The sequence below is a fragment of the Hemiscyllium ocellatum genome, chromosome 22, assembly GCF_020745735.1.
Source record: "Hemiscyllium ocellatum isolate sHemOce1 chromosome 22, sHemOce1.pat.X.cur, whole genome shotgun sequence".
In the NCBI taxonomy this organism is placed as follows: Eukaryota; Metazoa; Chordata; class Chondrichthyes; order Orectolobiformes; family Hemiscylliidae; genus Hemiscyllium; species Hemiscyllium ocellatum.
The window spans coordinates 49895033-49907606 of record NC_083422.1 but is presented as its reverse complement, the minus strand read 5'-3'; the positions used below and the strand labels follow the sequence as shown (position 1 = coordinate 49907606).

Here is a 12574-nt window from a genome sequence, read left to right as displayed (position 1 = left end):
AGCGCCATGTGGCCAGGGTCTGGCGATGGAGGCGGCCAAGGACCTGCATGTCTTTGGCAGAGCGGGAGGGGGAGTTAAAGTGTTCAGCTACAGAGTAGTTGGGTTGGTTGGTGGGGGTGTCCCGGAGGTGTTCCCTGAAACGTTCCACAAGTAGGCGACCTGTGTCTCCAATATAGAGACCACATCGGGTGCAGTGGAGTGTGGTGTGTGTGGTGTGTGTGGAGGTGCAGGTGAATTTGCGACAGATATGGAAGGATCCACTGGGGCCGTGGAGGAAGGTGAGGGGGGGGGGGGGGGGGGGGGGGGGGGGAAGGTGTGGGTGCAAGTTTTGCACTTCTTGCAGTTGCAGGGGAAGGTGCCGAGAGTGGAGGTTGGCTTGGTGGGGGGTGTGGACTTGACGAGGGAGTCGCGGAGGTACTCTGGTACTCTGCAAAACGCTCTGGGAATAGCCTTTCAATAACAGAAACAATAGTTAACAATTACCCTTTGCCTCATTGGCAGGAAACAATTATGCTTCCAACCTGCTACATTCCCCTGGATTCCATAGCATGATATTTTGTTTCAAACCAAGCTGTAATGTGACACATCAACAAAAGTCTTGCTAAAAATCCATGTGGACCACATCAAATCATCAATCTCTTTGTTACTTTCTCAAAGGATTTAGTCAAGTTAGTCAGGGACAATCATCTCTTAACAATTCAGTGCTGACTGTCCCGGATTAACCCAATATTTTCAAAGTCACAGTTTATTGTTACTCTTGGCACTGGTTTCAATAACTTGTTCACTGTGAACATGAGGCTGACTGCCCTGTAATGATTCACTCCATTCATAAAGAAAGGTACATCAGCAAATCTCCAACACTCATTCACCACTCTCCATTGGAGGATCCCTCCCACCCCACCAATATCTTTGACAGTCAGTTAATGGCTCCCTTCATGAATAGGCAAATTGTACAGGCCTTTCTACTGTGTCTCAGTCTGCATAAACACCCACTGACTGACCTGATTAGAAAGCAGCCCTGTTGTGCTGGCCAAACCTCTGACTATTCAGCTTGTGGGTGAAATAATGATTAGGAGAGACCACATGACGTGGATAGATTGAAGTTGGGATTGTTCTCCTTTGACAAAAGGCGACCGAGAGAAAATTTGATCGAAGTTTTCAAACACATGTGCGGGCTGGGTAGAGTGGAATGGGAGAAACCATTTCTATTCATAAAAGAGATGAGAGTGAGACAGTATTGGTTTAAAGTGATGTGCAAATGAAGCAGGACTGATGAAGGAGAAAACTTTCACACAGGGTGCGAAATGCCCTGCCTGGAAACAGGTTCAATAGAGGCATTCAGGAGGTCATTTGGATAGAGATAACATGCAACGGTATGGGGAGGAAACAGGAGATTGGCACCAGGTAATGAGGCTTGTTTGTCAAGCCAATGCAGGCACAATGGGCTGATGGCCTCCTTTTGTGTCATAACACTCCTATGATTCCATATTTGATCTCCGCTCTGTATGGAGTGAGCTGAAAATGTTGCTGGAAAAGCGCAGCAGGTCAGGTAGCATCCAAGGAGCAGGAGAATCGACGTTTCGGGCATGAGCCCTTCCTCAGGCAGAAGGCTCCCTTCATGAATAGGCTCATGCCCGAAACGTCGACTCTGCTGTTCCTTGGATGCTGCCTGACCTGCTGCGCTTTTCCAGCAACACATTTTCAGCTCTGATCTCCAGCATCTGCAGTCCTCACTTTCTCCTCTGTATGGAGTGAGTTGACCTGTCTGCGATGACTGAGCTGGGTCTAAACAACCACCATTCTAGTATTAACTGACTTGCAAACCGCTTCCCACAGTACTCCCTACCGCCCCCCCCCCCCCCCCCCCCCTCGGAGACCTTACCAGGTTGTAATCTTTGATCACATCCCAGCTTACAACCTGGCAAGGTCTCAGAGTTTCTCCAAATCTAGCTTCTTGCATATCCTCAAATTTTATTACTCTACACCTGCACCTTCATCTCCCGGAGGCTCTAAACTCTCGAATTCCCTCTCGGAGCCTCTACCCTCTTCCCTTAAAAAAAATTCTTGAAAAAAAAAAGCTTGTTTGATAGCTATCCTATGAAGGATTTCATGATATGTTACTCCATTTAAGGCATTACATAAAAACTCACTGTCACAATCATATTTCTATTGGATAACTGACAAGGGAATGATTGGTATCAATGAGAGATCAGTCTACAGTCAAAGCAGTGTGCACCATCTATGGGAAGCAGGGCTGTATCTAACCAAGGTTCCATAGGCAGCACGGTGGCTCAGTGGTTCACACTGCAGCCTCACAGTACCAGGGTCCCAGGTTCAATTCCAGCCACGGGTGACTGACTGTGTGGAGTTTGCACATTCTCCCCATGTCTGCGTGGGTTTGCTCCGGTTTCCTCCCACAATCCAAAGATGTGCAGGTCAGGTGAATTGGCCATGCTAAATTGCCCCTAGAGTTAGGTGCATTAGTCAGAGGGAAAAGGGGTGGTGTTGACTGGTTGGGCTGAAGGGCCTGTTTCCACACTGCAGGGAATCAAATCCAATCTTCTAAACCCATGATTACTACCACCGACAAGGACAAGAGCAACAGATAAATGGCAATACCACCTGCTACTCGTTCCTCTCCAAGTCACTCACCATCCAGAGTTAAAACAAGGGCCTTTGTTCCTCCAGTGTCCCTGGGTCCTGAAACTGCCTCCATGATAGCACCAAGAGTCTACCTACACCCCAAAAGATGCAACAGACATGACTGGCAATAAATGGATGCTTTGTATTTGTTCTTGGCAAGAGTATCTAATTGACAAGATGAGGGGTGAGAAAGACAGAGTCCGTGTTTGACAGAGCATTCTTGAACTGATTTTTAGATTTTCTTGCCACGTGTTGCCAAGTAACAAGCATTTGTTGAGTTGAAGCTTATAACTGAAACCATATTCATGTTGCAATAGGGCAACTCAACTCTGGTGGAGAGCACAAACACATGAGGAGATCTCATTAATTCTGCCTCTGCAAGATCTCATTATCACCTTCTCCTGGAAGACTGGCTTGTGTCAGGGCCCACTTCTACTTTGTTGGTGGATGCCTGGAGAGGAAGGGGGAAGTAGAATTGAGTAGGAGCATTGTTTATTTAAAACAGAAACCCAGGAATGGGGGCACACAAACTGGCTGATACTGTAAATCATGGTCTGATCCTAAAAACGGGAGGATTCTTCAATCTGGGATAAGGAATAATATCCAGAGATAGAACCTGCAAAGTGACAACCCCAATAATGTCAGACTGGAGAAGCATGCCTGGGTGAAGAAAGGAGGGGAACATAAATGGAAAATGCATTTTTTTTTTACTTCTTTCTGACACTGCATTAACATCTCACTTGGAATAGTGTCCGAGCTGAGTGGAAGTTAGTGTTTATATCGGAATCAGTGAAAAGGGATGGAGAAAGATTTTGAGCAGTGATGTCAGTACACAAATCATCTCAAACATTGGCATTTACTGGACCAATTCTCCACACCCAACTCACATTCCACCAATTCCCTGCTGCATTCTGTCTCACAAGCTTGCTGGAAAAATATTCCTCTATTCCCATCACCGGGGAAATGCTGAACACGCACACTTTGAAGAGGGCCAGTTCAAAACGCGTTCAGCCCCATTAACAGCAGTGAGGGAGGGAATGCACGCATGTGTTTGAATGTGCACTCAAGAATGGAAAAGACTTTCACAACTCCTGAACTTCCCAAAGCACTTCAGTCAATAAAATCAACATTAAATAGGAGAAGACGACCATGTGGCCCTTCGAGCCTGCTCTATCATTCAATTAGATCATGTCTGTGTTTTGAATTCCACATCCCAATCCTCCCCCCTCATAACCCTCTGTTTCTCTGCTTAGCAAGAATCTATCCACTGACATGGCACTCTTGAAATCAAGTCACGTTATTCCCAAAGTAATCACAAAAAGTTAAAAATGATCTCACAGTACGCAGAGTCCTCAGTTTATCAGTTGAATAGGTCCCAGTTAACGGACCAGGTTTCTGTTCTCAGTACAAACTACTATTTATTATAAATACAGAGGAAATTCGATTATCCAAATACCAATTATCCGAAACTCGGATTATCCGAAAGGAGATCTAGGTCTCGATAGTAACGTTACATCAAAGACGTGTTTCCAATAGTGATCGCGTCTTTTGTTTAGTGATTAAACAGGCACCGTCTCCAAATGACTGACCTCCCGTCCCCTCTCTCTCACCCCCACATTTTCCCTGGAGTTCTACATATTGTGCGGGGAGCGGGGTGGGACCAGGTTGTGAGGCGGCATTGGCCGGGGGGTGGGGGTGGGGGTGGAGTGGGAGGGGGTCACATGCGCAGTCTCCTGAATGAGGAGCAGACTTTAAAAATGAATGAAATAGTGCCCGCCCATCACGTTCAGATAATCGAGTTTCCACTGTAAATGATTCTAGAGGAAAATAATTATGAATCGTCGATACATAGGAGGGTTCAGAAGAGATCTACTAGGATGTTGTGAGGAATGGAGGGTCTGAGTTATGGGGATAGGCTGGGACCTTTTTTTTTCACTGGAATGTAGGGAGTGGAGGGATGACCTTATCGGGGTTTATAAAACCACAAGGGGCATAGATAAGATGCCTTTTCCCTACCAGTAGCAGGGGGCATATTTTATGGAGAGGAGCAAAAAGCTTAAAAAAAGATGAAGGGCTTTTTTTTAAAAAAAGAACCCACAGTGGGATTTGTGTGCGCGTGCATATGTGGAATGAACTGCCAGAGAAAGTGGTGGATGTGAATACAGTTACAATGCTTAAAAAAAACATTTCGATAAGCACATGAATAAGAAAGGTTTGGAGGGATATGGGCCTCCAAACAATTAAATGGGATTAGTTTAGTTTGGGATTTTGGTCAGCATGGACTGGTTGGGCTGGATGGCTGGATGATTCTAGTCATTAACAAAAGACTCTAACCCTCTTCTAAAACACCTCTACACACGTTAATGGGTGTCATGGATAGTGATGGAGAATAAATCAATGGGAATAGTTCAATGACACTCGTCCTCAGGATTCAATGAAGCATTCTGTTTTTGTATTTTAGTTCACAATCGAAAATACAGGAAAATAAAATGGTATAATCTTTATTGCTTCTGTTTTAAAATGACCTTCTTCCACGTCCTTCGTAAGCTCCAAAGTTGCACAATCCTCACAAAAATTATCATCTCTATCCTGAAAGGGTCTGTGCTCATTTTAAAACCATGCCTCCTAGTTCTGGACTGACCCACAAGAGGAAACATCCTTTCTACATCCACATCATGAACATTGGGATCTTAAAACACAAAAAAAACAGAAGTCATACTTCTAAACACCAGGGGAAACCAGCTCAGCTCATCTAATCCTTCCTCATATGACCACACACTTACTCCAAATAGCAATCTAGTTAAACAGATCAATGGAACACCTACATGCTCACCCATCTCTGGGCTCATAGCAGAAGCAGTGATGCAAAGATTGGAGCAAATAGCTCTCCCACAAATCCAACCCAAACACTGGATCAGATACACAGACAACACTTTTGTTATCATTAAGAGAACAGTAATCGAGAACACACTAGATTATTGACACCATACCATAAGGATCATATTTACGAGAGGACACCAACAATCAACTCCCATTCCTGGCTGGGATGGTGGAAAGAACACAGGAAGGTGAATGCACCACAAAAGTGTACAGGAGATACACACACACACACACACACACACACACATTCTGATCAGGCCGTGAACTACAACAGCAACCACCCAAACACACACAGGAGAAGCTGCATTAGGACCCTGTTCAAAGAGACTATAACACGCCCGACCTACGAAGGGAAGAATAACATCTCGACAGAGCAGTTGTTAGGATCAGGTATCCCCGCAACTTCATCCGCAGATGTCTAACGACACCATGAGGACATGCCACAACCTACCTCACTGGCCACGCTACCTTACCTTAAAAAATGTCTTCGAACTGACAGTCAGACTTCTCCAACCACTTGGGTTCGTGACAGCCCATAAACCGACAGCCACGCTCAGACAACTCACCAGGACAAAAGACACAATACCCATCATGTGCAAAATTAATGCAATTTACAAGAGTCCATGCAAAGACTGCACAAAACATGAGAAAGGGCAAACAGGCAGACAACTAGCAATCTGCATCCACGAACACTAACTAACCACAAAACACCACGACCAGTTGATTCTAGCAGCCATACACATAGGTGACAAGGGCCACGAATTTGACTGGGACAACACGACCATTGGACAAGCTAAACATAGGAAAGGCAGAGAATTACTAGAAGCATGGCACTCATCCACGGACTCCATCAAACAAGTAGACCTAGAGTCAATGTACCGGCCACTACACCAAACAACTGGAACCAGCAGGAACAGAACCAAATAAATTCCAGAAGAGACAGTACAGCAGTGCTTCACAGGAGGCTGAGAAGCACTGCAGATGCCACCTAGACAGAGGATGAAACATCTGCAAATCAGCTGCCCAGCTCAGCGAACACATCCATAACCACGGCAAACTCTACACACATTTTAATTGGTTTCACACGTGGTGATGGAAAATAAAATCAATGGAAATAGTTCAATGACACTAGCCCTCAGGATTCAATGCAGTACACTGTCTTTCCATTTCAGTTCACAATCAAAAATACAGGGAAAAAAAATGGTACAGTCTTCATTACCTCCGTCTTAGAAGTATTCAACAGTGCCCTCTCTTCCACGCCATCCACAAGTTTCAAAGTTGTACAACCCTCACAAAAATTCTTATCTCTATCCTGAAAGGGTTTGTGCTCATTTTAAAACCATGCCTCCTAGTTCTGGACTGACCCACAAGAGGAAACATCCTTTCTACATCCACATCATCATGAACATTGGGATCTTAAAACACTTCAAAAAAAAACAGAAGTCATATTTCTAAACACCAGGGGAAACCAGCTCAGCCTGTCTAATCCTTCCTCATAAGGCCACACACTTATTCCAAATAGCAATCTAGTAAACCTCCTCTGAACCATCTTCTTACATTCCCCCTAAAATAGGGCCACAACTGCACTCAGTATGAAACTAAAATAGAAACAGAAATTGGAGGAACTCAGCAGGTCTAGCAGCATCGGTGGAGAGAAAACACAGTCAACAGAGTCCAGCGAGTCTTCTTCAGAACTGACAATGCTGCCAGACCTGCAGAGTTTCCTCCAGCAACTTGTTTTTCTTTCAGATTTGGAGCATCCACATTTCTTTGTTTTAATGAGAGTATAAGATACGGTCCCACCAATTCTCTGTAGAACTGAAGCTTAACATCATTGATGTTCAATTTCACACGCATTTTTCAATTTTTTGAACATTAATTGTTGAACCTGTTGTAATGATCTGGCAGCTAATTAATGCATGATATGAACTTATAAACAGCACTGCAAAATGACTGGATCATTAGTTGTGTCTGCAATGTTGACAGATCTAAACTGCTGCAGTACCACTTCAGCTTAAAACCTTTGACTTAGAAGAGAGCACATTACAGCCGACAGTATCACACAAACCAGCCTTCCATCCATCAACTCTATCTATACTTCCCGCTGCCCGGGGAAAGCGAGCAACATAATCAAAGACGCCTCCCACCCCAGTTACACTTTCTTCTACCCTCTTCCATCAGGCAGAGATGTCAATGTTTGAACGCATGTACAAACAAATCCAAGAACAGCTTCTTCCCTGCTGTTAAGACTTTCGAACAGATCTCTCAAACGTTAATACTGATCTCTTTCTCTGTGGCTGTAATGCTGTATTCTGCACTCTATTCTGCTACCCTGATGCACTTTGTATGGTATGATCTGACTGTATAGCACGCAAAACAATACTTGCCACTGTAGCTCAATACATGTGACAAGAATAAATCAAACTCAAAACACAGAAACAGAGAACCACTTCCCTAGAGATCTTTCCTGCACCCTTTCCAGTTTAATAACATCCTTCCAATAGAAAGACCTCTAGAATTGTACATAGGATTTCAAAAGTGGTCTCAGCGATGTCTTGTCCAGCAACATGATGCCCCATGTAAACTGTCCAGCTTTGATCAAGCCTCGCCCCTCTGTTGACTTTGAGGTTGAGCTTGAGAAACAAAGGGGACGTCCAAATTCTCTGGTACTTACTCACCATGGCCCAGGGGGATTCAGCAGGCCAGGAGGGCACACAGCTGTATCGAGTTTGGAGCCACAGGCAGTAAACAGATGTTGAAATCTCACTGTCAGCCTTGGGGGGTGGGGGGCCCTCATCAGTGAACTGCCAATCAGCCATCCTAGGCTGACACTGGCTGCCTGACCTCATCTGGGTTGAGTTATTATACAACTGTGATCCCAATATGGGCCCTGCACCTTTTAGCTATAGCTAAAAAGAGAGGTTTCCCTCCCTGTCCCTCTCAAGTGTTGACTCCATGGCAAGGCACAAAGTCCTTGCTGTCCTTCCCCCCCCCCCCCCCGCCACCCCCCAGGTATTGTGCTGTGTATCAGCAAATAAACACAAAGACAGAATAGTAGGAGGCCGCCATTTGGCCCTTTGAGCCTGTTCTACCATTCAATATGATCATCCAACTCAGTGCCCTCTCTGCGCATCTTTCGATTCCTTTAGCACTAAAAGCTATACTTAATTCCTGCTTGAAAACAACATTTGGGCCCCAATTACTTTCTGCATTCACTGGCTCACCACACTCTGGGTGAAGACATTTCTCGTTTAAACGGTCTACTCTGTATTTTTAGACTGCGGCCTGTAAGTTACTCCCACTGTGACCAGCACAGAGGGGCTGGGGGCTATACCAGGGGTCTGCGTATGGACTTAGAGACTTTCAGCCGCTTTTCCATTCACCCACCTTGCATAACAGAAACAACGTGTCCTGAGCCCCTCAGAGGTGAGGAATGGGCATGAATATCACTCACTCCTAATGTCAGCTTTCTGACCCCAGCACTCCCATCTTGGAGTGAGGTCACTGCTCCTGGTCCCACTTCAGAGGGGACAGCACAATCTCTAGCCCAAGGGACAGCAGCCCTGTCATTGTTCACATGGGAATATGACTCTGTGAATCTAATCGCAGAGACGATTAACCACAGCCCAATCAGCTACAGGATCCCACTGTCGCTATTTCAGAGAGGAGGAAGAGATGCCCTTGCTACATTTCCCCAAAAAAGCAATTTTAAAAACACAGATTACCCTGTCCTTATCAAATTTCTAAAAAAGACAGAAGTTGCTGTAAAAGCTCAGCACGTCTGTGAAGGGAAATCAGATTTAACATTTCTGGTCTGGCGACCCTTCCTCAGAACAGTTCGGAGGAAGGATCACTGGAGCAGAAACGTTAACGCTAATTTCTCTTCACAGACACTATCAGACCCGCTGAGCTTTTCCAGCAATTGCTGTTTCTGATTTCTTATCAAATTCCTGTTTGTGGGAGCTTACAGCGAGAGACAGAGACACAGAGACGAAAAAAGCAAGGAGAAATAATCCTGAGGAGTTTCTGGCTCCTGATCATTCACCTACCCCCGCATCAAGATGGGGCTTGTCCAGGTTAAGCCTTGACTGGAAAGCCTACCACATTGGAGAGAGCTTTCTGACCATCCCAGCTCAGGTTCAGAGGGGAGGCAACACGTGGGCAAAAGATATGCACCACCACAGGGCACCGACTATAACCGAGCAAAGAGCCACATTTGGCCAGAACAAAGAGGGAGACGGGAGCAGGGCTCCAGCTGCAGCTGCAGGGCGGCGGAGGCTCTTGCTGATTTGGTTCTACAAGACGGACGTGTCCCAACAAGTTACTCACTCTAACCCTCTCCGTTCACATTCCCAAGCATCCAGCTCTCAGCTGCCTGCTGTCACAGGCATCCTCACGTTTACCCAAAGGTGACAACTTCCATTTATATAGCACCTTTAAACAGGGCAAGAAATGTGCTTCACATGAACATCAACAAAAATAAATATTTGATCGTGCACCACAGAAGACATTTGGATAGGGGACCAGACAATGAGGCAGGTTTTAAGGTGCACCTTATAAAGGTGGCAGTGAGCGAGGTGGAGGAATTCCAGAGGTTGGGACTCAGGCTGCAGGCAATGGAGGGATTAAACTTGGGAACATTCGAGAGTTCAGAATTAAAAAGGAAAAACAGAGATCTGGGAAGACTAATTCTCCTCCAGGAGATGCCCGAGACAGTGAAGGGCAAGGCCATGAAAGGATTTGGATGGAAGGAGGGAGAATTTTAAAATCAAGATGTTGTTTAATAGGAGTCAATGAACGTCAGTGGGCACAGGGTGTTGGTGAACAAGCTTTGGTAAGTTAGGGCAGAAGGCTGTACAAGCTGATCGACAGTAACATGGAACACTAGCAAAGAGAGCACTGGATTAGTCAGCCCTGGAGGCCGAACGCACACAGATTCAGCAGCAGATCAGCGCCATTTTATTTATTATTATTTCTATTATGATGATGGAAGGGACAGCTTCAGCGTGGATAGGATATGGAGAGAGAAGCTCATCCTGAGGTTAAATAAAATGTTAGGTTGGGGTTTGTGTGAAGACAACAGGAGTTCTTTTAAAATCTGATTGATGATCGGACAGAGCCCTGCAAGTGGATGCAGTAATAACCTTCATGGGCAAATTAAATAAAAACTGTAAAGAAAGAAACTTGAAAGGACAAGGGTGGGAGCAGAAGTCGAAATGGAAATTGAGAATATTTGGAACTACAAAGAGCCATCACTGTAAGTAATCTAATCTAATCCAATCCAGTGTGGAAACTGTAAGTGGGTAGTCCATACCCTGAAATGGAGATGCAGAGCTCAAGGAAAGAAAGGGAAGTGTCAGAAACGTGAGTTAGAGGGGTGGAAATTGGAGGCATAATGAATGAAGTTTTCTCGGTTCTTGCAGGAGCATGAAGTGGCACCAAAGCCCAACAAATCCACACTGACCCTCTGAAGAGCAACTCACCCAGACCCATTCCCCCACATTTACCCTTTCACCTAACACTACGGACAATTTAGCGTGGCCAATCCACCTAACCTGCACATTTTTGGATTGTGGGAAGAAACCGGAGCACCCGGAGGAAACCCATGCAGACACGGAGAGAATGTGCAAACTCCACACAGACAGTTGCCTGAGGCAGGAATTGAACCCGGGTCTCTTGCACTGAGAGACAGCAGTGCTAACCACTGTGCCACCGTGCCGCCTGAATGGACCAAACGGTCACCTTTTGTCCCTCGATTCCTGACTACTTGCAATCTACAAATCCAAGATGGGGGATGCAAAGTTGATGGGATGTCCAATCCCTCTACACCTCCATTCCCCATCAGGATGGCCTGAGCGCTCTCCTTCACCGGAGACTTGAACAATCCCCATCTACCTCTAGTCACCTCCGCCTGGGCAAACTTGTTCTCTCACCCGAGAAATTTCTCTTTTACTCCATCTCACTCCTGCCAAATCAAAGGACTGGCTGTGGGCACCCGCATGGGTCCCAGTTATGCCTGCCTTTTTAATGGAGTATGTGGAACCATCCTTGTTGCAGTCCAACACTGGCCCCCACCCTCAATTCTTCTCTTGGTAGATTGACAACTGCTTTGGTGCCACATCATGCTCCTGCAAGAACCGAGAAAACTTCATTCATTATGCCTCCAATTTCCACCCCTCTAACTCACATTTCTGACATTTCCTTTTCTTTCCTTGAGCTCTGCATCTCCATCTCAGGGTATGGACTATCCACTACAAGCCACTGACTCCCATAGCTACCTACAACAGCTCGTCACATCCCACGCCCTGAAAGAACTCCATTCCATTCTCCCAGTTCCTTCACCTGCATCACATCTGTTTGGATGATGCCATCTTCCAAAGCAATGCTGCTGACATAGAATCCCTACAGTGTGGAAACAGGTCATTTGGCCCAACAAGTCCACACTGACCGTCCAAAGAGTATCCTATTCAGACCCATTTCCCCTGACTGATGCATCTAACCTACATACCCCTGAACACTATGGGCAATTTAGCATGGCCAATTCACCTGACCTGCACATCTTGGACTGCAGGAGGAAACCGGAGCACCCAGAGGAAACCCACGCAGACACGGAGAGAATGTGCAAACTCCACAGACACTCGCCAGAGGCTGCATCAAACCCAGTTCCCTGGTGCTATGAGACTGCAGTGCTGATCACTAAGTCACCATGACCTGCTTCTTCCATGTCCGTGGTTTCCCACCCATTATGGTTGACCGGGCCATCAACCGCATCCGACCTATCACCCTTACTTCCACTCTTGCTCCTTTCTATCACTCACAACGGCATGATCGGGCTCCCTTTGTCCTGACTTCTCCCCCCCAACACCCCCCACCCCAGCCTCTGCATTCAAAAGGGATCATTCTTCGCCATTTCAGCCAACACCAGCAGAAAGCCACCGCCACCAGAGTCATAGATAGAGTCTTACAGCACTGAGACAGCCCTTTGGCCCAAACTGGTGTCTGCCATAAAAAAAGGTATCCTTCCACACTCACCCCATTTCCCTGCATTTTG

The 12574-nt window shown here is 46.0% G+C and overlaps 1 protein-coding gene across 3 annotated transcripts in view; it reads right to left on the bottom strand.

Moving 5' to 3' along the window:
* dnmbp (dynamin binding protein) overlaps positions 1 to 12574 on the bottom strand; it is a 109539-nt gene that overhangs the window by 82314 nt on the left and 14651 nt on the right. Inside the window, exon 1 of one of the 3 annotated variants that reach the window (XM_060842202.1) lies at positions 9573 to 9667. The exons of the other annotated variants lie outside the window; for them this stretch is intronic. The gene's annotated coding sequence lies outside the window, so the exon portion shown is untranslated. Of the gene's footprint in view, positions 1 to 9572; positions 9668 to 12574 lie in introns of those variants that run through there. 3 annotated transcript variants of the gene reach the window in all.